General features: G+C 40.3%; 1 long non-coding RNA gene across 1 annotated transcript in view; it reads right to left on the reverse strand.

Moving 5' to 3' along the window:
• Positions 1-301: 301 nt before the first annotated feature.
• The window catches only part of LOC137142492 (uncharacterized), a 34868-nt gene continuing 7757 nt past the window's right edge, over positions 302-27412 (reverse strand). The window contains exons 2-3 of the long non-coding RNA XR_010916947.1: positions 24340-24462; positions 302-713 (exon numbers count right to left, since the gene is read on the reverse strand). This is a non-coding gene — a long non-coding RNA (uncharacterized lncRNA). The remainder of the gene's footprint in view (positions 714-24339; positions 24463-27412) is intronic.

Here is a 27412-nt window from a genome sequence, read left to right on the forward strand (position 1 = left end):
AATTTTGGTTTAATTCTCCAGTCATTAAAAAACAAAAACATACCCCCCCCAAAAAAAAAACCTAAACAACCCCCACCCAAAACCAGTCTGACAAGAACTCAGAATGGATAATTTTCCTATGGATTAACTGATCAGATTTATCTCCTTATTTAATCTCCTGAGTCTTGGCTACCACTTTTTGTTCCTCATAATGGGGCCCCCGCAAAACAAATGACTCTTATTCTGGTAACATAGAAAAATAAATCTCCATTTTATTAGAGGCACGATACAATGTGACTCATAAAACAGACAATAAGCCATACAGATATGATCCTGAGATGCATACCAAGTTGGAGAAAATATTTGCAATCTTTCATTTATATGAGATTTCAAATACTTTTAAAGACAACTATGTACCACTCCATAGTTTCACTTTGTAGGTATTTATGCAAGAGAAGGACCAAGCTAAATCCCTTGATATGAACATGCTTAAAACTTAGAGGAGTTGGATTTGGATCCAAAATGCAATTGTACCCTCTGATATATGTAGCAATGCCACTGTTTTGATTTTGTTTTCTGGGTACAGCACCTTTAATTTAAAGACTCTATACATCTGCAGAGGCATTTTGTGAGTGAAGCTGATGCAGCATGTTACAGATGAGACACATGTACTGTTCTCTCTCTCTCTCTCAGGGTGATCTTTTGTGTTCTTTCTTTGTGGGACTTCCTTTAATCTAAAATAAAAAAACATATTTGGGATGAAAGTGCACAGTTAATCTTTGTGCATGCACAACATACCAGTCCCGTCCCTATAACAGGTTAATCCAAAACTCATGTTCTGTGTACCCCCAGACTGTGAGAAAACTGAGATCCATTTCTGGATTCAGACTTTGCATCTCAGGCCTATCTCAAGTTTGTGCAAACATTTCCTGTGATTTATACCTGCATGAAGTTAACACTCCTGAAGTTGGCTTGAGCTTTTGAGGGTGTTGATGCATATACACACAAACTAAGGAGCTCATATTTTGTTAAAATGATGGGATACGTACTAATTCCCCCTTGCTGTGATGTCATCAAGGGAAATGTTTGACCTTGTCCCTTTGACAACAGTGTAGCAGCAGACCCAAGTTTGACAGATTTCATATTTTACACACTGCAATGCCACCATATGGGAGGTCAGCATCTTGTCTCCTGTTAGGATGTCATTGTATTTCATCTTAACAAATATACTGCAAATCCTAATGAATAAATTGATTTGCCTTCCTTTAAGCGTTTTATTCTTAGATAATAGATCTAGTTTCTGTTAGCTTGAAAGGCAGCATCCAGACTGTGACTTCCAACAGCTTAATCAATCACTGATATTTCAGTCTGCATCAAGATTGTTTAATCTGCCAGTTAAATCTTTTCTCTGGGCACAGATGAAAGTTCACAGTCTATTTATTGAGAACTAAAATGCATACATGTACTTAAAATATTTCAATAAGTTCTTGGATATATAGTGACAAGTTGTGATCAGTAAAGACAGGCGTGCTTGTCAAAGTGCACGTGCTTCTGGTAATTCTGAACTGATTTGGACATTTTGCTGGTATGATCCTAAAAACACAGTGGTGACACTAGCTTAGTGTGGTCTGTGACAGTGAAAAGAATAAATCATGGAAATGTTTTCCAGTTGTAATTGTTTTTGGAGCATACCAAGGGGCTTGGAAATTCAAAAGGTATACCTAAAGTAGTGTTGCCAACTCTTACAGTTTTATCATGAATCTCATGACATTTGGTATTTTATTTCAAGCCTCAGCTACAGAAATCAAGAGAATCTTAGTTTTCTTTCTTTCTTTTCTTCCCCCCCACCCCCCCCAAATACAGTCCTCATGGTTGTGGAGGAAAGCCTGAGAAGATGAAGTGACCTCTCAAAGCTCAGAAACGGGAAGGCAAATTAAAAAAAAAAAGCCTATACAATGAATGTTAAGCCAAACTCATGACTCTAAAGATCTTGACTTGTGATTTTGCAATTGTTGGGGTTGTCATACTGCAGCCTTTGTTTTATACACTCCAACCATAAAGGAGACGGTGGCTCATTTTCTAGTCACTTTTGTTGGTTTGTTTCTTTTTTTTTTAATATTGTTCTTTTCTATCATAATTATTCATTTGGAATTTTTTGTAAATGATGGGCTCTGTTATTAATTCATTTTGCAGCCTTTCCATATTCTTTCCCATGAAAATCTTCCACTGTAGTCCCTGGGAGAAATGAAAGCCTGGGTCTAGTGTGTGTAGATGCCAGGATTAACATTAAAGGGAGCCAGGGCAGAAGGGACAGTGCAGTTGCTCCTTACCTGATATCAGCAGAGAAAGAACACTTTCTTTCTTTCTTTCTTTCTTTCTTTCTTTCTTTCTTTCTTTCTTTCTTTCTTTCTTTCTTTCCCTAGTGTAGAAGGGTAGTTTCCCCCTCACAACTCTCCCTTTCCCTCTTCCTTGGCTTTACTGGCCTCTTCTTATCGCCGTTAGCCACTTTGTGGGTGGTCATGTGGAAGATTGATCTGATATTACTGGACCAATTCTCCTTAGGGCACGTTTACATATGGAATTAACTCTAATTTCAGCTATATGTCGCCCTTTACCACTGTAACTGCACCAATGCAAGTCTCAGCTATATAGGCATGACCATTTGTAACGTGCACCAATGGAGCTTTCCCCTGCTTGAAGCCACAGCATTCTTTTTGTCTAAACTTGAGGTGTGAAATGAAGCAGCTACACTGATGGCTAGAATCAGGGCAAATTCTTAATGTAGAAGGCCTTGCATTGGGGTGTTGAGAAGACAATAGCACAGTGTTTCTTAACCTGGGGGTTTAGAGGGGTCGCAAGTGCAGATCTGGTATTGGGGATGGCAAGAAAGGCAATTGCCTGGAGCCACAGGGGCGCCATGAAACTAAGTTACATGCCTCAGCCCCGTGGGGGTGGGACTCAGGCTTCAGGGGTACAGTAGTTTGGAAAGGTTAAGAACCACTGCAATAGCATTAGTGGTATAGGGTAAAATACACTTCATCCACAAAAAGCCCATGTAGCCCATATGTAGCCCATATAGCAGGTGGAGCGTATGGCAGTGTAAGTTTCAACACCTCCATCCTGGGGCAAGTCACAGATTCCATGCACATTACCCAACTTTTTAATTCAAACAGCAAGACCAGTCATGCTGGGCTCCATACACTGGGTGTTAGGGCCACTTCATCCACCCAATTGTGGACAAAGTGACTCCATCCCCTTGCCTTCCCTCATGTAGTGTCTTTGCCCACAATTCCCCTCCCACCAAGTGGTTTCTGTGGTGTGGAGCTATTTGTGTCAGCTCACCAAACGAGCATGATTTTATTTTAATAATATAGGACCTGAACAGGAGCTCTGTGTAGCTCATCAGCTTGTCTCTTTCACCAACAAAAGTTGGTTGAATAAAAGATATTACTTCACCCACCTTGTCTCTCCTATAATATATGCAGGCTAATTAGGGCCAATCCCTTCAGATATCACTTTTTCTTTAAACCAAATTTCTGTTTAGGAAGGAGTTAAAAAAAAATCTCATAAAGGACTAGGAAACCATATCTTGAAATGTGTCCTTCAAATTCCTTCACAACTAGTTCACCGAGTTCAAGTGCCAACTTCTGCTTCTGTTGCATTCACTCCACAACAACAACAACATCAGGTGGAGACAGAAAGCCTGCCAGCATTGTTCCAGTTCAGGGCCAGAAGGAGCATTTATTTCCACAGGCAAACTGAATTGGTAAGCTAAGGTATCATGCATTTATTATTACATTATACTACAGGTCAGCCCCAGTGAATAAAAATTACAACTCTAGTCATTCACTGATGACACTAATCCTGTTCCCTTCCATCAAAATAAATCACTCCAGCTGTACTACACACATATTTTAATAATAGAAATATAGTAGCTATGATTTTAAGGTTAACAGCAGCCCTTTCTAGTTTTGCCATAAAACTCACTTATTTAAATTGTAATTACGGTAAAAGAAATGACTGCAAAATTAGAATCTTCTTCCTCTATTGATCTACTCCATTATTGTATTCAGAATCATACTTTCTTATTGGAATGCTAAAAATATGTTTAACACTTATGATGACTCTTGGCCCACGCAGTGGCAACACAGCCTCTGGAGTGTGAGCTAGATTCTACTTTGGCTCTTGCATCATCAGTAGAGTAGTTAACTAAGTTCCAAGTAGAACTAGCCAAAAAAAAAAAAAAGCCCCTGTTTTTATCAGAGTTTCAAAATTCTATTTTTTCCTCCAGCTGTAGTTCTGAATGAAGCAAAAGTACATACAAGGAAGATGTACAAGGAAGAAAGAACCAAATATGAATTGAGTTTAAAAGTCTCACAACAGTTTAGAGTGGACAAGTGCACACAAAAGAAATAAATCTACCACTCAAGTGGCACTAATTAGGCACTCTTGATAGTCACAGAAGAGAGGCCAATGGACAAGAATCCAGCGGTACATTTACACTCAAAGAGGGAGTACCTATAGACCAGGTTTGAGACAGAGGGCACTGTGTAAGATGAAAGCCTGCATTTCTTCGGTAGCCTGTCTGTGGATAAAGGACTTCAACTATGAGAGCTGTCAATTCAGCTCCTTTCACAAACATTAAATTTATTCTATGTACTTTAAAACCATGAGATTGAGTCACTACTGAAGAAGTGACTATGTAAAACAAAACTTCATCTTTAACATCTCATTGCTAGGCAGCCCTGGTCTCATTGCCATGGAAGAACACTAAAACTTATCATTTTTATGTTTACATAAATTCTCTATATTGCTGTATCAAGTAGCCCCCAAAGATATGTGCAGACATTAATTTCCACCTGCATGCTTTAGATGCATACAGGTATTTCTTTGACGACTGTCTATTGTATAGCAAAAGCAAACAAAACAAAAAGAAAGTGATTCAATGCAGTCACAGAATAGGCTGTCAATGTCAAAATGTATTGGCCGCTTTTCCAAGGACTTACCACATCTTTGGACGAAGGAAGAGTGTCTCTATTACTGTCCTTAGGAAGAACTGTTAAAGGGCTTTGTGAGGTCAGCATTACTATATGTGCACCACCATTCATGACACCATGACATAGATTACTGTCACCCATCATGTTCATGCTGGTGTTCATTGAAATAATTATGGTAGAAAATTTGATTGAAATCTGTTCCTTCTTATTAAATGATGGGTTGAAAACCCAGAGAATGTCAACTAGTTCTCAGTATGTAATTCAAGTAGATTAGTGTTCAAGGTGAAACACTGAAGAGGAGATTTAGCTCAGGGATGCATTATTACATTATGGGCACTGCAAAATATAGAAATCAAAACAGTTTCAATGTATAAAGTGCTTCATTAGGCTAAGACATCTCAAGGTCCTTTACTAAAGACACAGAGCAATTTAATAATGCTGTCTGCAATAGCCAATGAACAAATTAAAGCAACAAAGAAACAAGCAAGTCTGATTTAAACAATAACAGTTTCCTTTGCATTATCTCCTGGCAACAGCTAAGGCAAAGTACCAGTGAGGTAAGTTAGCCGGCATCAGATATTATCGAGCTTCCCAGAAACAACTGAATGTAATACTTGGCTCTACAAGGTCATATAAGGTCTTGGAGGTGGGTAGGCATTAGCAGCCCTCTTTTGTAGGTGGAGGGACTGTGGATTAGAAAATTTAAACCATCTGCCTGACACAACCCATTTGTCTACAACAACTACCTTAAGTTGCTCTCCACCTCGATCTTAGACATTGCCAAACTAGCTTCCACCCTCCAAGTCTGATTAAACTGATCTTATGAAAGCCTTGAATGACTTCTTCTTGGTCAAATCTCAGGGGCTCTGCTCCATTCTCATCTTCTTGATCTCTCGACTGCCTTTGACACCATACACTGTGCCATCCTAAACATTGATTAACGAGTGACCTGACTGCTGACCTAGCTTGACCCAAAATTTGAAGGTTAAGAAGGGCATCTTGAAACCTTTATGGACTAATAACAACAGTAATATTTTGCACTTCCAGAACACCTTTCCTCCAAAGATCTCAGATCTTTTATAGACATTAAGCCTCAAAACACCCATGTGAAGTTGGTATATATTACAAGACCTGTTTATGAGATGGGTATACTGAAAATGACTTGCCTGAGGTCACATAGCAAGTCATTGACAGAATCAGCTACAGAACCTATGAGTCTGGACTGTCAGGCACGCGTTCTAACCCCTTGACACTTCCTCTGGCAATTAATCTAACTAAGCATGAGTTATGTGCTCACTCCAGCTGGTACCACTCAGAAGCCAAAGAGAAAACTATATATAAGTTACTTATACCAGTAAAAAATGGGTGGGTGAAATGGCATACAAATCACACTCAGGATATTTTGTTTCTGTGAGCTCGAGGGAAGGAGACATAAAAGTAAAGTGACGTTTACTTTCAAGAAAGGGATGGATATTGTCATACCTGCAAATTGGAAAAAACTAAGTACAGCTGGGTGCAAGAATTGAAGTACATATGAATATATTAGCTTCAGTAAATTGGTGGTAATAATGTGTGAGGTATGAAACATAGAGCACCTAATTGCCTCAATTTTGCTAGGGAAAACAGTTGCAAATCTTTTGCAGCTGTGAGGAAATAGAGGTAGACATGTTCTTTCACAACATAAGAGCTACAGTATCTCATATATTATGAGGATACTTTTCTGTAGCTTTTCTAAATGGTTCACACTCCTTATGATACCCAGTCGTCTCAACAAATCCTTAAATACAAAATAATAAAAATGTACATCACTTTCACACACACACAAGTGTAATTTTTCTATTTAATTAATTGAAAAATAAAATGTGTCTTTCAGTATAACTGAATGGACCCATTCTTCAGATAGGCAGCACTAATAGTAGTATCATCTATATAAGAAGATTGCAGGGACATTACTGTATGTGTCACTCTGATGTCATTGTGAAGCAATGGAAGCAGCTATGTGCATGGCAGAGAACTCCTTTAGTTCAGAATATCACCAGGCCTGCAACACTGGACTCTGTGGGAACCAGATGGAATGTTGGAGTCCAAAGGTTCTGTGGCAGTTGGTATATGATGGATGATCACCTAAGGTGGGAATAACAGCTATGTGGGGTAACAAAGAGGCAGCTCCTCCAGGAAGACGGCATCTCTGTGCATAAACTATAGAGAACATGCACAAAAAACAAACACTGATCACTGCTGCACAGTGCATGGAAAATAGAGCTCCCATTTTCAGCTTTTTTTACATTCAACCTCACAAATTACACTCGTGACGGTACTGGTTATCAATATCATTCAAACACACATGCACAAGTGTCTCCCCCCACATTACTACTCTTCTGAAACAGACTGAAGAAATTGCAAGAAGATAATGGCTGTTGTCTCTAAGCACAGAGTTCTTTGAATAGTAAAAGGTATTTTCATGGAAATCAAAAAATATCATAGTTTCATACATCAAAAGTGATACACAAATATTTTCCTTTTTCAGGGCAAATTTCTCCTCATCCACCTGCACTCCTATTTCTGTTGGATAAACTGCACTTAGACTACACCAGAAGATTACATTGATGTCAGTTGAAGCTCAGCTGGCTCAGTGAATAAGTGTAGGATATACAGTACAGCTCTGCAAAGTGCAGCTCACAGTAGATGTGAAAGTGTGGTTTATTCCTCTGACGTCTGGTTCCACAGTGCCTCAGTTTCCCTCTAATCTCTCTCACACACACCACATTTTAAAGTTCAAAACAAAATCTCCCCTGATGGGTCTCAGGATGGGAGAATTTTCTGTTTACAAGTTGGACTATAATTCAAATATTAATACTAGAAACTTCACCTCAGACATGAATCCCTTGAGGGGACATTGCCATCAAGACAATCAGTCCCCAAAGTCTTTCACCTTCCCCTCAAGTTTCCCCATCTTCATAGCTTAGTATCCTTGTCTCCCAGCACCATCAGTCCTTCCCCAGACCAAACATACAAAAGAAACTCTAACTCCTGCCAAGAACAGGCTGCCTCTTGTATCTCCCACCCACCTGGCTCCCAATCACCTGATCTGAGTCTTCCAAGTCTGAAGACAGGGAGGGAAACCAGCACAGGTCAAAGCTGGAACTTATATCCCTGGAAGGAGCAATTCCTCCTTATGATAGCGGAAACATTTGTCAATAATATTTTTTTCTACATCTCTCTGACTTTGTTTCCTCCTCCTCCCCTCTTTGAGTTTTTCTACTGTATTTTAAAATACACAAAGATTTGAGAAAGTTATTGTAAAAAAATAGAATTCACCAAAAGCACACACAGACATGAATGAAGTATTTAAATTATTATTTCCTATGCATTTCTTTTCAGACTAGATCAATGCCTCTTTAAACTCCCTGTGACAATCAAAATACAGTAGCCTAAGAATCTGTGGTATTACTATGAATGCTAAATGAATAAAGAGGACTTAACCAACAGCAACATTTTGCAAATATCCCTTCTCTCTCTCTCTCTTTTAAAAACACATTTACAATTGTTTTTGGCAACTGTAACCAGTCCTCAGGCAATACATGAATGAAAACCAAACAAAGGACAAATGGGATAGTACAAAATATATGCCGGACTTTTCCAGTGAACTAAATGCGGCAGAAGAAGGGAAGAAGATAAGTGATGAAGGGATTGTATGGAGGAAATCTGTATCCCTGTGCATGGGCAGCTATGGTACATGGTGCCTTACACTGTAGCAATGCAGATGAGGGAACTGGATTGAGTGCAAGGTAAGGGCAAGAAGGAGGAAGGAAATGGGGGAAATGGGCAGAGCTGCTGCCACCTGGCTCTTAAATCATTCCTCAAAAGACACAGAAGAGTCCTAGTTTCTTTCAAGCTTACATAAGAGCTATGGATAGAACTATGTGAAACTTTTATAACAAAACCTCAAAACTAGCCTAGTATTGGATCTTTCATAATGAATCTGAAGTTTCATGTAGGTTTGCAAAGGTCTATGGCTATCATAGCATACCTGGCCTGCATTTAGAGTTCTATTTGTGTCCAAATACAGAGAAGAGCCATAAATATTATTTGAAGGATGGAGAAATGGCCTTTTAGCAAGAGACTTAAAGATTTTAATCTATTTAGTTCATAAAAAAAAAAAAAAAAAAAAAAAGAAGAAGAAGAAGATTGAGAGCTGGTTTCATTATAGTCTAGAAGCAACTTCATGGGGAGAAAATACCAGGTACTAAAGGACTCTTTAATCTAGCAAAGAAAGGCATAATAAGAACCAACTGCTGGAAGTTAAAGCCAGATAAATTCAAATTAGAAATAAAATATGTACCTTAATAGTGAGAGTTATTAAACACTAGAATAAACTACCGAAGGAAGTGGTGGATTCTCCACCTCGATGTTTTCAGATCAAGACTGGATGCCTTTCTAGAAGATATGCGTTAGTCAAAAACAATGTAGTGGGCCCAAATCAGGGGTAGCTGTCCAAAGTTCTATGGTTTGATTATACAGGAGGTCAGATTAGATGATTTTGTGATCCATTCTGGCCTTAAAATGTCTGAATCAGCTCTGAATATTATCCAAATCTAATTAATGGGTGATTTGCCCTTCATAACTGAAATATGCATAGCTGAATTAATTACCATTACAGAGTTAAAAACTAAATTTAAGAAGTACAGAAAAAGTGAGTGTGTGGGGAATACATTATTTGACACTATTAAAAAGTGGACTAATGGCCACGACTTGAAAACTAACAGCTGCCAAAATGGCACTAGTATTAACATAGTTATTTCTTATTCTAAATCTGTGGTGCAGGCAAAAGTCCTGGAGATATCTCATATACTGTGTGGTTTCTGCCGGGTAAAATATGAACAATCTAGAGTGGCTGATTTTAAAAAGTGAGTAATGGTTTAAAAAGAGATGGAAAGTCAATAAGATCAGGAGTGACACAGGAAGGCTGACGCGGAAAAGACTCCCATCAATAGCGGTCAGATTGAGAGGTGAGGAAGGAGGCCAATGCTAGCTAAGTGGTGAAAGGTGTAAGAGAGTGAGAGAAATAAGGGCAAATTCATAAAGAGGTTTAAAAAACAAAGGTCTTGATATAAAGCTCTTTGAATGCAATGGAAATCTTTCCATTGACTTCAGTGGGCTTTGGATCAGATCCACAATGGGCAATTTTGTAAAGGTCTTGAAATGCATGGGAAGCCAGTGAAACCATTTGAGAATGGGGATTGAGAATGTGTGAGAAGTTGTACTTCCCAGAGTATAGATTTTGAGGAGGCTCCTGAGATACCAAGTTCCTCTTCTGAATTGTTCCACGGCAACATCATTTAATCAATATCCAAATTTCTACACGCTCAGGCCTCATGAAGGCCAAGCAAAGGTCAATATCTTTTTGACAGAGAAGATACTTTTCATTGTTTAAATGGACTGAAGCCACAAATTTCAGAGCTGGCTATCTGCATCTGGAGTTCAGATTTCAGACTATTCTCTGTGGATGTTTGGATCTAGAATTTTGGTTTGGCCCATGTTTAGCTTCTGAGAATTTTTTTTTTCCAAACGATTATCTGACAAGCACAACCCAGACAATTCCTAATCATCTCAATGCAGTTTTATGCATCTCAAACTTTTGTAGCTCATGCCAGAAAAAGAAAAGACTTAGAGTGAGTTCTTCATTCATGGGTATTAGAAATTCATGGTTTAATAATTTCCTCCTGTTAATCATATTCTGTGAGTTGAGGTTTTATTAATTTTTTAAATGTTCCTTCATTTGTTTTTGTTCTGAGTTTCGTCTTATGCACATTTGCCCATTGAAATATCTTTGGACGCAAGCTCTTGATGTAATTGGATATGCCATAATTCATGATAACATTCATGTTATAGTGAATTGTTCACTTATTTCTGGAAACTATAGCATATTTATATGACATGAAGGGATTATATATCTATATTTGCTAGATGAGATTAAAAATGCAACATTCAAATCTGGGTTTGCATATTTGGATGTGTACAAACAGATCTAGATTTTTAACTGATCTAATTTAATCTATTACTATTGTATCTGAATGACTTGACACTGGGCTCTGGGATGTGAACCACATTAAGTCATGTGGACATGTGTCCTCAAAACCTATTGTTCTCCTTCCATTTTCCTGTTGGTAAGTGATTCTGAGCCCTTTTAATTGCATCATGTGGTACTAAGGATCTGTAACGTTGCTTCTGGTTTTATTCACAAGTCTGTAGAACCTGAGATGATATTTTTAAAACCATATATCTGCTTCATGTCTGTGCTGCTATTGCTTGCAAAATTGTGTAGTTATTTTTATTATCTGGAGAAAAAAGTCATTCACCTAGGGCAACATTTTGAAAAGTGACTATGTGATTTAGGAACCTAAGTCCAATTTCCAAAAGCAACTCAAGCACTTAGAGGGCCTGTGATGGAGTGTATAAACCCCACACTGGGAAACCAGGGGTTAAGGGCTCATTCTGGGTCTAGCCAGCATTGACCCCACACACCTGCAACAAATGCTCATTCAGGTGGAGCACCTAAAAGAGAGAGGAGCTGCTCATTGGGGCAGCAGAGCTGGAAGAAGACAGACCTGCAGCCCACAGCTCCAGTAGCGCACAGCAAAATAGCAGCAGGCCTTGTCTCTGGCATAGCTACCTTGAAAAGAGAGAAGGGAGGCCCTACCCCTGGAATACCCAGAAAGGAGAATAACATCCCTCACCCTTACCTATCGGTGAGGCCTGGAAACTGGGGGGTCCCCCCACACAATCAGCCTGCCAGTCACCGACTGCAGTGTGACCACTAGGCCACATGTCCCCTCCAAGATTCCAATGATTTTTAAAAATAAGCTTTGTCTTTTCTACATTGAAAATGAGGTTGCAAATTAAATCATTGAGGTTATCACCAGGGGCAAATTCAGCCCTTTCTCATGTAGATAAGGTATCTCTGCACCTCTCATGACCTAAATTGTCTCACAACTGAACAGACATTGTAATAGTTGGTTTGGAAAAATACTGTACAAATGTTTCACAGGATAAGAAGGATAACCAGAAGGCACTTCAAATTCAGGCTAAGATAAAATATGAAAAAAACCAAGTACAAGTAACATAGCCCGGACCCTTAATTAATTTAGTATGCGGGCAGCAACGCTGAACATTTAAATGCTTTGTTCTTGCTCCCAGGCACAGACCTCTGTCCGGCCCAGTCCTGGGAATTATAGTGAGGAGGGTTTCTCATTGTTTTTGTTTCAAAACAGTACTAGGAATGAGCTCAAAATAAATAGCATGCAACTTAAATCTTTGCCGAGACTTGATCTGAACCTTTCTTCAGGTTCAAACAAGCTAAGATAAGGTTTATAAGTCTTTTTGCCATTTTTATATCTCTAGACCTGAGTAGAGGCAGGAAATACATCCCCCCTCTTCAATTTTATAATCCCTGATTCACTACTTCCCTTTCCAGGCCATCAAGAAGGTGGCAATGAATATCATCTTCCTCACCTCTAGCTTTGTCCTGATCCTTTACAAATCCCTCCAGTGGCTTCTGCATCAAGCTTCTCATTCTTCTTGTCAAAGTTCTGCACAACTGTTCCCAGCCAATACCTCTGTTCTTGTTTCTGATTGTGACCATCTTTGCTATTCTGATGCTTCAAGCCACATCATTTCATTCCTTTCTTCTCTCTTGTTCATCTCCATGGTTTCTTCCGTGCTATTCCGTATGTCTACAACTGGTCTAGTGGATTGATCACTGGACTGGACTCAGAAGACCTAAGTCCTTGCTCTGCTACTGTCCTGATATTTGACCCTCGGAAAGTTACTTGATCTCTCCATGCCTCTGTTTCCTCTCACAACCTTTTCTGTTTAGATTTACTTATTTATTGAGAGAGTAAACTCTTAGGGGCAAGTTTGTCTCTTAACAAGTGCATGAATAGTGCCTACCACAATGGGGCCCCAATTTCACTTGGGCAATCTGGATGGTATCTGCGTGAAGGAACATGGCCTTTCTATAAGACTGACAGGGAGGAACCCCTGCCGACCTGCTGGTGGGCAGAGCCAGGATACCCATGCCTGCCCCGCCAGAAGCAGAGTGGAGAAGGACAGGAAGTATAAAAAGTAGGCCCAGAGCTCAGTTGGGCTGGAGTTGCCAGAGGACACAGATACCTCCTGCCCACTGCTGGGGCTGGAGACCAAAGAGTTCCAAGTGCAGTGCCTTGGAGCTGCCTAAGCTGTTTGCCACCATGGATGCTGAGGAACTACTGGGACTGCTGTTAGCCATGTACACAGGGGAGGCAGAGGATGACCCCAAGACACAGGTACACAGTGGGGGTTGTTTAGGAAGTAGCCCAGGGAAACCAGATAATAGCTTTTTGTGTTGTGGCCTGAACCCAGGTCAGTGTGTTTTGGCTAGATCCCTGCTGACCCAGTGGCGGAACCATCTGCCACTGTTAGGGTCCAGGGCTGGGACCTGGTGGAGTAGGGTGGGCCTGGCTCCCCCTACCCTCTGCCACCCCACCCCTGGGGCAGCAGCATCCCCACTTTAGGCCAGGAGGTGTTTGTCTGCAATCTGTCTGAGCTAGGACATCAGGCAAAAGACTATTTGGTACTCTGCCCTGCCTGAGGGCTTGAGCCCCTAGAATGTTTATGCCTTGCCCTGCCTGGAGCCAAGGCTCCACACTACAGACTGCTTGGCCCTGCCTAGAAAGTCAGGGCCTCAGAGACTGCTAATTCCCCAGAAACTGTTACCTTGACAGGGGCACAAGTGAGAGGGGGCATGAGACTGAGACTGAGACTGTTGGAGAGGGATGATCATAACCTCCTACAGTACTGACATACAAATAAAAATAATAATAATCCCACCTCCTGCTATGCCTTTTCCACCCCAGGCCATGAAGCGTGATACCCTCTCCCCACCCTGATTCATCCTAGTTTTTTCCAATTCAAGTATCTCCTAGAGACTTACTTCTACAGTGACAATAATCAGTGATCAAAACATTTTAAATGTGCAGAGCAAGTCCCTCCCTATGCATCCAGTTTTCTCCAATTCATTGTGTTAGAACCTACACTGTCCAGGACAAGGACTGGATATATTTTGGAACTTGCCAAGTACATTGTAGGCATTTATATAATAAATATTAATATACGACCCAAATGGGCAAGGAATGCCACTATGTTGTAGATTTAGTGCATGAGAAAAACAGAATTATTTCATTCACCTCTTCGATTGATTAACTCTTAATGACATACATTTGGTTCTTTCATTTACAAGATTGTTTGTCTTGAGGCGGTAATATATATGGGTATGTGTATATAATATATATACATCCATATATATTACCGCCTCAAGGCAAAGAGTATTTTATATATAACACAGCAATCTCAGATATAGACTAAGCCTCAAACATTAACAACATAAGTAAATGGATAGATGGAGTGCTCCTTACCGGGAGAAAATAAAATCTTGCTCCAAGGGGCCAAGTTCTGTGGGGAAAAATGTGTTTCTGTCTAAATTTGGCTGGAAACCTCACTTCTTCATTATCGCTCCTGCCTGTGGCCCATTTGTTATATTACTGTGGGTTATACAATGCTGTCAGCTGCAGAGAGCGAGAAGGATTAGGTAAAGGGGCGCTTAGATCACAGTTTTTCCTTGTGGCCAATTTTAGTGCCAGAAAAACATAACTGACATAATCGTTTTTGTTTTCTTTCTTTAAGGTAGGAAGGGGGATTTTTACATGTGCTGGTTCCTGCATCTTCTCCCTACAGTAGATCACCTTTAATTCCAATAGAGCTGTGAAACTGCCAGCAACAACAATCTGAAAATTTCAGACTAGGGGGACTGCATTAAAAAAGAGAAAGAAAAAGAAAAGACAAAAAGAAACTTCTTGTCTGTTTAGACAAATAATTCACCTATTGTCACTGGTGCAGAGACAATCCAATTGCAGAGTTAAGGCTTTACAGTTATATAGACTCTCTAATCTATGGAAGTCAAAGCACTTCACAAACATTACGGAGTTTCAGCCTCAGAACACCTTTGTGCAGCAGTTATTGTTACCCCAAATTTACAGCTGGGGAAACTTGGACACTGTGAGGTTAACTTAGAACACTCAAAGCTCTCAGTCTCCTGCTTTATCTTTGCTTTCATTTCTTTCATCCTCTATTTCCTTTCATTGTTTTCTCCTAGGCCATTTGGACGATAAGTTACATTTAAATCCTATGGGATCCTGAAGAACGGTACATACTCTATGGAACAAATTCTGGTCATCTTTTTCACACAAGTAACTCCACTGAATAATACCACCTGTATCTCCAATCCTGCTCCGGTTGAAGTGAATAGGATATTTGTCATTGACTTCAGTGGGTGCAGATAATAAGGATTTGGCCCCATTTAAAAAGTGGCTCTACCTTCCTTCTGCTGATATACTCAGGCAGCTCACAGAAATTTAAAAGTAAACAAAGCATAAAATAAAAGGAAAGAAAAGCCAAATGATGCAGCAGCAATAGAAAAACTGGGAAGGATCCTATAGTATATGACACTCAAAACCATTCTGAAAAATAATTGTGTTTTCAGATGTTTTTAAAAATCTATTCTATTTCCGTGACCATTATCTATCTATAGGATATAGCATTTGAACTCTTGTAAAATATATATTAAAAATTCTTAATGATGACTAGTTCAGATATAACCTTCACACTTCCCAAAAACTGATTTTTTTTTATCTTCAGAAACATTGGGTTAACTTCTCCACAGCCCCGTTTTTTTCTCACTTGTCAGGACTACAGGTGACTAAGTGGAGATGCTGAAATACGTTAAGATAGCACAGTCAATGAGAATTTTTCCATTGACTTCAATGTAGCAGGATTTCAACCCACAGACTGGACATCTCTAACAACAATAACAACAAGCTTTTTTGTTGTTTCAAGACTTCCTGTCCAGTTTTGCAAACATACTGGGTTTAACTTTTTTTTTGAATGGCCCTTGATCTTTCCCTACACATAATTGTGTTGTACATTATAGATGTTCCAGATGGAGCTGGGGGAGCTGGGTGGAGGAATTCAGAGCCTGAGCTCCAGCCTGAGCTGCTAGGTCAAAACAGCTGTTTTCAGCACACTGGTGCAAGCTGCGCTACCATGAGTCTGCAGACCTAGCCTGGGAGGCTCACTCTTAGATGTAGGGTAGACATACCCATTGAAAACTGTATCTGGTCCAGTATGTTCAGGTAAGATGTGGATTGGCATTTGCCTTTTGGGTGTTCCTCCAGACCTTTATATGCTCACACAACATGCATGAGGGCTGTTGTACTTGTGAGCTGAAAAGTGTTTTATTGAACCCATTGTTTTAGGCCAGTCCGCTTTAAGGAAAAGCTATAAAAATAATTAGATTTCCTGGTCACGAGGCTTGTTTCCTAATCTATTGTTTATAGCCAACCAGGAAACCAGTGGAATTAGTCACTGGAAAGGCTATCAGGTAATTGTGTCAGCTTTATCACTTCCTGAGCTAATGCTTGTAGGAAGTGGATGTAAAAACAATGCAATTTTCAGTGAAGGTCCAATTACCATGTAAAATATAGAAAACCAATAAGAGTTTAACATTTGACTGTAACCTCAATATAATTTAGCTAACTGGAAATCAACCACAATAAGGGCCAATGTCAGTCAAATGTATTGACCTATATCATATAGATTTTTTTGTTTAGTACATTACCAGAGATATGTCCAGAAGCAATCACCGTTAAGTCCCAACTTGGAAAGTATTTTTGTTTTCCCAATTACATATTTTAACATACCAGCAAGCTTTTGGAACTTGAACTTTATAAGACTGAAAGAAAATATGGACCTCTACCAAAAACCTGGTTTCAAGCACCATGCAGACATTGATAGATATCAGAATTTGCAAATAGACCCTATCTTTTCAATGAACAAATCAAAACTTTGCACCTGATCGTCTCCAAACTTTGAGGTTTCTGAAACCTAGATCTAGGTGTGAATTTCACAGTATGGGCATGAAAGGAAGGGAGTAATTACAAAGCTATCTGAGGGTGCCTCTGGAAATCACATTGGGCAATAGCCATATAGAATGAGAACTGTTACCTTTCTATCTTTTCCAGGTGATAATTCTGCACATCGGTATCTGATTCAGGCTGGGGACTGAGGCTTAGTATGCAGAGTAGAAGTAAACTATTGAATGAGAAACAGATGTGCAGTGTAGAAACTCCCACTGATAGAATAATAGGTCTCTCTGTCTCAATCTCTCTCTCTCTGTCTCTATGTTTATACATTAAGAGGTTAATGGTTGCTACTGACAAGGAACTAGACAGTTGTTTTTGAAGCAGTTCCCTGAGAAAAGAGTGGCAGCAATCCATTTTGGCACAGTATCTGTGCAACAAGAAGTTTACACTCACTCAGTCAATAAAACAGAAATATATATAGTGTAAAGTGTATTGCATGCATTTATCTATTCTTTATATAAATATAGAGAGAGATGTTACACTCACAAAACTATGTTACAAGTATATCAAGGTTGCAAAGTTGAGCACTCAAAAGTTGGGAAATGCCAGAATAAAGGTTGCCTTCCAATTTGTTTTCCTTTTACGGAAAAATTTCACTCCAATAAATAAAGTTCCAATCATTTGTAGAGCTGTTCAGAAAATGGAAAACATTTTTCACAAACAATTTTCAACAATTTGTTTTCATTTTTCATCACAGTTTTGTTTCTACAGTCTACAGGCATTTTCTTACCAGCTTTACGGCACAGTTACTCATTTAGAACTTCACAGTGGAAAATGGCATAGAACAAATTCTTCTGTTCCAAAAACACAGACTTTACACCACTTGAGCTAAGAGAGAATCACTCCTAGACATTATCAATATAAGATGTTTGACACACAGGTGGGCAGCAAGGCAGTATGGTACACAACCACATTAGCCAGTATATTATAATATATTAAAAAAGGCACAACAGGATGAAATGCTCTGTATGTTTTCTCATCTTGAAGATAACTCATATATAATGCATGACTCAGCCATCTCTCTTTAGATCTGATACCAACTGCTTTGTCTAATTGCCTATATCAGTGGTTCCCAGCCTGTGGCCCAGGGGCCAAAAATGGCTGGTGGGGTTTCAAAGTGTCCTGCGGCTCCCCTCCCGCTGGCTGACGAAGGGAGCCACTGCCTAAGGACCCAGGAGGAGGGCATTTCCCGTGAGGACCAATGCAGGCTTCTTGCTGCAGCAAAGGGGATGGGAGATCAGTACTCCCCTCCCCTGGAGTCAGCAGAGAGCAAAGCACTCTGTCTGGGGTCCCTGCTGGAGCCAGAGGGAGGGGAGCACTGATCTTCCATTCCCCTGACTGCAGAAGGGAGCTACTGCTGAGCAACCCAGGTAGAGCACACAGGGCTACAGAACACATGCAGTTTCCCTGCTGTAGCCAGGGAGACCGGAGATCAGTGAGGAGGCAGCTGCCTCATTGAACTCCTTCTGTCTGACTGCAGGTGGGAGGGACTGCTGGTGTAGGCTGGTGGCCCTTCAGGATTGTAAAAAATTGTATCTGTGGCCCTTGAGCCAAAAAGGTTGGGAACCACAGGCCTATATCCTTGAATGAGAGTGTAATTTGTGCACAAACCCACCGGTTAAGGAAGAATGGGATTGTTACATGTTCTTTCATTTTTTGACAGAAAACCAGAGCACATGGCGAAATCAGGAATCACACTTTGTTCCCATCTTGTACATCATTCAGACAACACACACTGCCCTCTGGGAAGCAATCAGCACTAAAGGAATATCCACAGTCCTGTTTTTAGAAGTTAAAAGCAAAGTTTTTATCCAACATGACACAGATTTTTTAAATCTTGCCACAAGTGTGTGTTACAGAACCAAGCTGGACTCCTGGTACCAGGACAGTCTCAGACTTGTCCTGATTCCAAAATTTTAGCTCACTGCTTGTTCATAAAGGTTCATAAATGGCTGCCCTGTAATCCAGTATTAAAAGTAATTTTTATTTAGTATTAATAATCATGCTAGGGAAACCACAATCCAAACTCAAACTGGTTTAGTTAGGTAATTCTCTGCATAGGACTTATGTATAACTAGAATTGCATCTTTTAAAGGAGGTTTGCATCAGTGTAGCTCACCCCTCAATGTAAATTAACAACAAAGATTATAGTGAACCTGGGCTGATCTATGGTTTTTCATTAAAAACATAACTAATTCATAGTCACTGTTGGAGACAGGATACTGGATTGGCCAGACCACTGATCCAGTGGAGTACCAAAGTTGGGGGGCCCACTGGGGCTTCCTCAAAGGAGCCACCCACTGCTGTCACAAGCGACTAGGGGCTGCCGGGCTTTGACATCCCCATTGACCACACCGACCACAGCTCAGGCCTGCTGGTGGCTGAGGGCTCCTGCTGCAGGGGGAGCAAGTGTTCTCCCAGCCCTCCGACCCCTCACTGGGGCCCCTGCTGTGCACGGGCCAGGGACAGCCAACTAAATGACGGGGCTCTGGGGCAGAGCCCGTGACACCCCCCAGGCACCAGGTGGCCTGGGGGCATCTGCCCCATCACTCCTGATCCCCACCGCCCCCGCCGTCCCCACAGCAGGGGAGGAGGGAATGGAGGAGAGCAGGAAATGGTCCCTCAGACAACCCCCAGCAGGGTGCTGCAATTGCTGCCGACAGGGAGAAAGCAAATGCAAGTAATGGCCTCCGGGCACCAGAGACCCATGGTACACCACTGATCTGATCAGGTATGGGTGTTCCTATGTGAGTTTTGATTGAGTTTTGCTTTGAGGCATTAGTTTTATTCATACTTCTGTCTCAAATAAATCTTGATGGGTGTTGATCTCATCTAGATCACAACCAGATAAAACCTTTGTCCAAAGGGGAACATTTAATTTTCACACGACTCTACTAACGATCATTCCATAGCTTTTATATAGAGTTATCTCAAAATGTAGTGCTTAAAATTCTTCATGATCTTGTGTCCCAGGACGCATTTGTGATGTCTAATCAAAGAGGTCAGAAAATGAAGACAGATGGCAATGGGTTAATTTTAACACCACTTCATTAGAGAGCAGCTATGCCCATTTCACAGTTATCTACTGTGTACAGCACCAGCTTGGTTTTAAGTTCTGGTAGTGCCCTTCTGCTATTCCAGGCTTGAGATCCATCTAGAGTTGGTCTTGGGGATATGTAAATAGTGTGGTCCCATCTGACACACTTTTGCCCACCAACTCCACTTGGTGTCTAAAATTCTGAGGCTGGCGGGAGTGTCAACAAGTGAAGTTTTCCTTTTCTAAATAGGAAGAAGAGGGAAGGGAGGAAAATGGCATGATCCACATGGAGATGACAGGGGAGCCCCTGCTCTTGGAGTGGAACTGTATCACCAAAATTACACCCCATTAAATAATTCTTGTATTCCTCTAAAAATAAGAAAGATCATACCTACCAAATCTTCTCATTTTTGACCTGCAATACACTCTCCCATTCTATCCTATTCTTCTATTCCAGGCTTAGACCTCTTGTTAGCATTTAAACATACCGTGCTCTGCCTTATTATTCAGTGGCAGATTCCAGAGTGCACAAATGTGTGCAAGGATGACGTCAGTGCCACTGACCTAAAAGAACATTTAAGCTTAGGCCTAAGGACATAAATGTCATGTGCATTAAGGGCACGTTTACACTGCCGGCAAAATTCAGCGGCAGTCAACGGGAGTTTCACAAGCTACACTGAGTAGCTTGCGTAACTCCTGTTGACTTTGTAACTTCCCTTTAGCACCCCGACTCCACTGTGCTGTGCCAACGGGAAATGCATTCCTGTCGACGCAGCGCTACACTTTTTTTGGAGGTGGTTTTATTAGATTGACTTCCGGATTGATTGAACATGTCTTCACTGCCGCTCAATCAATCTGGATTAATCGATTTGCCGCTGTCAATGTGTACATCAGGGGTGTCAAACTCGCTGATGGTGACGGGCCAAATTCACAGAACCTGTACTTCAAAGGGGCCATGCAAAACCCTCCACCAAAAAATTTGGGCCATCTTCCCCTTTTCGGCGGCACGGCATCAGCCCTTTTCGGCGGCGTGATTTCGCGGTGGATCCTGCTGCCGGACTGACTGCATTGCTGCTTTAAGGGATTTCTAGGAGCAATACCCTCTGTCCAGACTTTAAGACTCTCTTAAAGTGGCAATGCAGAGAAACTTTCAGAGTCAGCACTACTTACTTAAACTGCCCAAACGCGGGCCAGATCAAAAAGGTTTGCGGGCCAGATGCGGCCTGTGGGCCGTATGTTTGACACCCCTGGTGTACATAGCCTACGTCTGCATGTCTGGGACTCTCTCAAGTATCTCAGCGCAAAGCTATTCACTTATTTTGGTAGGATGGCATCTTTAACTTCACCTGTAAAACACAATGCACAGCGATAGAAGAATATGAATAAACAATACATACATATGTCCAGATTATGATCCTATTATTTACAATGAGTAATATCTGACTTCACAAGTAGTCCCACTGAAGTCCCTGCGATTCCTTGTAGAATAAAGTGCCATTCAGCATGGGTAAAGGAAACAGAATTTGGTCGATAATAATTATAATCACTTTCAGGTTGTTTTTAAATGCAGTATTAAATGGTTGTACTGGAACATCACTTTAGAAAATGGTGCAGAATAAAATAGTGTTGCAGATGCATTTATAAAAAGCATAAAGAAAAACAACTGCTTCATCATAAGCTGACAGAAATAATTTCAGTTCAACATTAGAGAACAAAAGCTGAAAGTTGTAGCCATAGGGGTCCAGCCAAAGCAAAGCTGCCACAGACAGTAAAAGTAAGCTCAAATACAATGAAAAGTAATTTTTCATACTTCTGTGAAATTATGGCTGAGTCTTTCATTGCAGAGTATTACTGGATTTAAAGTGCAGAGAAGGTGCACAGAAAACCTTTCAGGCTAATGTTACAGTCCATCTGCTGGTACTCAGAGTTTATTTTGCTGACCGTTTTATTTGTTTAATGCGATTTGCTCAAAATAAGAAACCTAGTATGGTTCAGTCTTAAATGATATGGCACAAAGAAAGTGCATTGCTTTACTGTCCAAATAAAATTATTACTGTGACACCTAGAAGCACTGATACACTTTAAAGGGGAAAGATATTGTGATTAATTTAGTGCTCATGAAAGTTTGTTAGAGTGACAGCACTAGTGAGTGAAATTTTTCATCCTCAGAACAGGGTCAGTTCAGGTAGCAGCAGGACACACTTCCTTCCTATTCTGCCAGTATACCTCCACCCTGAACCTTAGGGAAAAACTCTACATAGGAGAGGGGAGTTCAATCTTCAGCCATTTGCCTCTCCTGGGAACTGCTAGTTGTAGTGGTGTTTCTGTGAAGTGAAAAGCTGTCCAATAGAAACTGGAGTGTGACCACTACCTCACGACTCCTATGATGTACTGAGGGCCTTCAACTCCTGTTGACTTCAGTAGGAGTTGGGGGAACTCACCATCTTACAGGATTGAGCCCCCTCCCACAAAAAAATAACACCAGACACTAAAAATATCCTGAATCACTGACATTCTGGGCTGGATTTACATTAGGGACCTATTTGAGAAAAAATTATTGTGTTCCTCATGCCCAGTCACCAGGGAACTTCTCCTGGGATTTCTAAAACAAGCTCATTATTTAACTCTCATCTGCACTTTATGTGGCTAGCTTTCCATCCCAATGCAGACAGATGACCTTCCTTTCTCCTATTCAAGCAGAGCATTTCCAGCCATCTTGCCAAGCATTTGACACCACAATGGTGTGGATACCCTTCAATTTTAGCCAGAGGAAAATTTGATAACAACAATCGTAATAATACATAACACTTCCATGTGGATTTTCATCCACGGATCTCAGAGCACTCAATAAGCATTAATTAAGCAAGCCACACTACAACCTGGGAGCTAGGGAAGCATTTTTTGTCCTTCATAGAAAGGTGAGGTGACTTGACCAAGGTCACACAAGTCAGTGGCAGAGCTTGGAAGATAAACCAAGAAGGTTTGCTGTTCTAACCATTAGACAAACTGCCTCACTAAATCAGAAAGCCTACATGAAATAAAAAGTAGGAACACCCCAGATTCAAATATGTTGTGATCCTCTAATCCCCTCCCCGTTGCTGCTATGTCTCAAACACATCAGGACCTAAATTTCCCTTGGCCTTGACAGACACTCATTGGGTGATCATAACTTGAAACCTGTGCCCTTGTCGTGTGACTTTTTTTTATGAAGGGCTCAAATCTCCATTAGATCAGTTAGCTAATTGGCCTTGACTGCCTTAACCATGCTCCCCTGTAAAATGAAATAAAATAAACCAAAACCAAAATCTGCTCCTTTCCTTTGGATTGGGGTCTGAAACACTGGTTGTAACTGGGATTGGTCACTTTTTGTTTGAGCATTCCTTTATCACGGAGACAGAGCTACATGTAATGCTATCCATTTCCAAATGGACAGGAATGTTATCAAAATAAACCTGCCCAGCAGCCCCTCTCTGCCTCCCTCCACTCCAAGTGAAATATTAGACTGGTCTGAAAAAGAAGGGGGGGGGAAGCCCTCAATTAGGTAGAGCAAGATTGAGATGGAATTTTATATTTATATGGTATTTTAACTTTGGTGTTGTTATTGAATCCTGCATTCAATTACATTGCATTTGCACTGTTAATGATCCCTTATATAAATATATGGTATCATACCATAAACCAAGTATAAGGTGGTTATCAAGAGGTCACACTGTTTAAGAAAACAGATAAGACGTAGCTTTAGGCCTCTTTGACCTAGCCTTCCGTATACTCCTTTTTGCCTGTTCAGATAGGTTTGATTTCAACTCTTTATTCTCACTGCACATTCTCCCATTCTTTAGTTAACCTTCTAGTACACTTAAAAGTCTCCTTTGACTATAATCTCTAAAAGGCTATAAGGACCATAAAACTAAATACGTCTGAGATTTCCCATTGGAACAGTAGCACCACTGTCCTGAAAAGATGAGCTATATTTTTTCCATGTGCATTTTGTACCACTTTGCTGCAGCACTAGACTGTAGTGGGGTCTAGATCAGTGGTTCTTAACCTTTCCAAACTACTGTACCCCTGAAGCCTGAGTCCCACCCCCACGGGGCTGAGGCATGTAACTTAGTTTCATGGCGCCCCTGTGGCTCCAGGCAATTGCCTTTCTTGCCACCCCCAATACCAGCTCTGCACTTGCGACCCCTCTAAAACCCCAGGTTAAGAAACACTGGTCTAGATGAAAACTGTGAATCTTGTCCAACTTAAAACAATGTGAACTTGACAACTGAAGTGTTAGGAACAATAAGTGTTATGAAGATGAATATTGTACCTTTAAAACGACAGTGGAGTTAGTTTCTTGTCAATCACCCATGGCCCATAAGTCAGAGGTTGATCTTTGGGGTTGAGAGAGAGTAGTCACCATAAGAACAGCTGCTTCTGGAAAAAACTGCTCCTATAATATACAGATATCTTAAAATAGCAATGGCAAGTGTTACAAATTAATTCTGTTTGTTTATTGTAGATGTCTCTTCAAAATTAATAACAGGTTTATTAACTCAGATTGAGAAAAGGAACATAACAGAGATAGTGAGAAGATCCCAGATCATGTTTAGTTCCCAGTTATTCCAAAGCCCTTTATAAACCGTACTAACTGATTGAAAATATATGTATAGGAATAATTTACCACTGAAATGCAGTCACTTCTAGGGTCAAATGTGACAGCTATCTAAACATTAGTGTTGCCATGTGTTGCTAGACAAGAAAATTAAGAATACCATATCCATAAGAAACTTTCAGAGGACTTGTATACAGATAATAATATAGACATTGAATGGTTTCTAAACAGAGCATTTTACCCAGTTTTCCAGAAGTGGACTGTGGCTTTTTTGTTGCCCAACATTCCAATATTTATTAATAAGATATTTTATAAAATATTTTATTATAATAACTCGTATGGAGAAAGTTTTAATGAAAATATATCCCCCAACTAAAAGATCTAGTTGGAGTAATTCTAGTTGGAGTAATCTTCCTGGACCAAATTTATCCCAACTATATTATTATTTCCAACAATATACAGATCTGTTCCTCTGTTTCAAATGATCAGACCTTTACGTGTATTTTTGAGGTCAACTTGTGTTTTGTCATTAACGTCAACAGCACTGGAAGTGAAGTCATCAAGTCATCTAAATACACTAAATTAAAGGGCAGTGTGCTTCAGGCTAATAAAAGATGAGGTTTTTTTGTGCAACATAGAATCAATCTTAGTCATCCACTGCAACAGGAAGTCATCAAGGGTAGATTTTAAAAAAAGAACTGGATCATATTATAATATCTGTGGATACGTTAGCAAAGATAACAAGAGGTAATCAAATCTCATGCTTCAGGGTGTAAAATGATCATAATTAGGGATCAGGAAGGAATTTTCTTATGTAAAGCATTGTACAATTGTCCAGGTGCAAGAGCAGGATCAGGCATTAGTCAGGTTTGGGGCAGGATGCCAATTATGGTCTGTGATATAGGTAGTTTTAGGTTCCTCTTAAAACACAGATGTTTACTTTAATTGCAGGGAACATACAAGAAAATGTTCCAGTGCTTCAGCCAAGCAGATTGCATTGTATCAAGGACTGCAACTGACCACTAAGAAAATATAGATACATTTAAAAATAAATAAAAATAAGAGCAGTGGGATTGTGAGGTGGGTTTTGGTGTCATCATAAACTAAAAAGCTAAAGTGCAGAAACCCCAGAGACATTATGTCCCATAATTCAACTTTATATTTCATCCCACACATGGACCTAGGTTAACATCTGGTAATATTACCAGATTACTAGTAATTTCTGTTTCATAGTGACATCCCACCTCATTTTCAATACTGTTGTGTCATCAGGGAAACAGACACAGTCGACAGGGCTTATGTAGCAAAAGGAACATACTTACTCAGGAAAAACAAGGAAGGAGAGATTTCTTGCTTAGTTCATGACTGCCCAGAAAGAACTGCATGTATTCCCACAAAGCCACAACTAGGCACACACAAAGGGCCAGACATTTTGGATTTAGGCTTCTAAATCACTTACATGCTTTTGCAAATGTTACCCTTTCATTATAACAGCCACTCTCATCATTCAGAGAAGAGCTCCAAGAATGATTAAAGGATGGGAAAACATGGCTAGAAATTGAAGTTTGACAAATTCTGACTCGAAATGAAAAATTTTAATAGTGACTTAATTAACTACTGGAACGACATACCAAGCATTGTGGTGGATTCTCTATCGTTGAAATGTTTTAAATCAATATTGCATTTTTTTCTAAAAGATATGCTCTCATCCAAAAACAGCTGTTGCACTTGTAGCAAATATTAATACATGGAAATCCTATGGCCTGTGTTATGCAGGAGGTCAGACTAGTTGATCACAGTGGTCCTTTCTGGCCTTAAAAATCTATGAAACCCAGCACCATTCTCTCCAAATTTAACAATTTGTCCCTTTCAGTTGTTTTTGACAAAGAGGGAGAGAAAAAGGCAAAAGACTGGGGACAATATGCATCCCTCACATAAGCAGACACGAGCAAGTGCACAACTGAATATTTAGTTGTGCCTTGTATGGCATGGATCTATTACCTGTATGACTTAAAATAGTCATTTTCAGGCAAAATTTGCCCTAAATTGTAGGGGCCAACCACAATTGATATAAATTACCATTGCTTTGTTGCAGTCCCTGACAGGATCCCTTTAAAACTAGAAAAAAGCAGTCTACTGCACAAGGTGGTCCCTTAAACTCCACCCAAAGGAGACAAGTCCCCATGAATGGCCAGATTCTGTAATCCCTATTCATGCTGAATAGCACTTGGCAAGTAGTGCCATTAGTCCCATTGAACAAAGCAGGGTTACTTGCATGAGTTCCTGCTACTTTGAGGAAGGGCTTCTCTATATGGTGGATCAGTGAGCAGCAAGCCAGGGTATCAACATACAGTGTGCTAGTCTGCCACATAATAAGGAAGCCCTCAGAGTTGCAGATTGTGCCGTAACAGAGTGCTTCGCTAGGTAACGTCTCAGTTGCTGTGAAAGCTGCTTTATCAGAGAGGCAGAAGCAGAAAGATAATTGCGGAGACACTTGAAATTAACTACGGTGCATGGTTTTCCCTTCTAACTTGACTCATTGTCTACTGAGGTACAATGAAAAAAAGCTTGCTTTGTTTCAGAGAATCTTAGTTTCTACAGATATGACTGAGCCTCAAAGTTAGGATCTTGGATTCAAACTCCTCCACAATATCAGTATGTGTGTTTTGGGTTGTGTAATTGTGGTGTAGGCCCATATCTCTATTGCAAAGACTGGCATTTTATTGTCCCAGGCATGTACGCTAACCTGGCCTAGTGTTGCAGTAATGATCTAGAAGGGATTGATTTT

Source organism: Emydura macquarii, unplaced genomic scaffold (assembly GCF_026122565.2).
Source record: "Emydura macquarii macquarii isolate MOO-44397 ecotype Brisbane River unplaced genomic scaffold, CSIRO-AGI_Emac_v2 contig_374, whole genome shotgun sequence".
Taxonomy (NCBI): domain Eukaryota; kingdom Metazoa; phylum Chordata; order Testudines; family Chelidae; genus Emydura; species Emydura macquarii.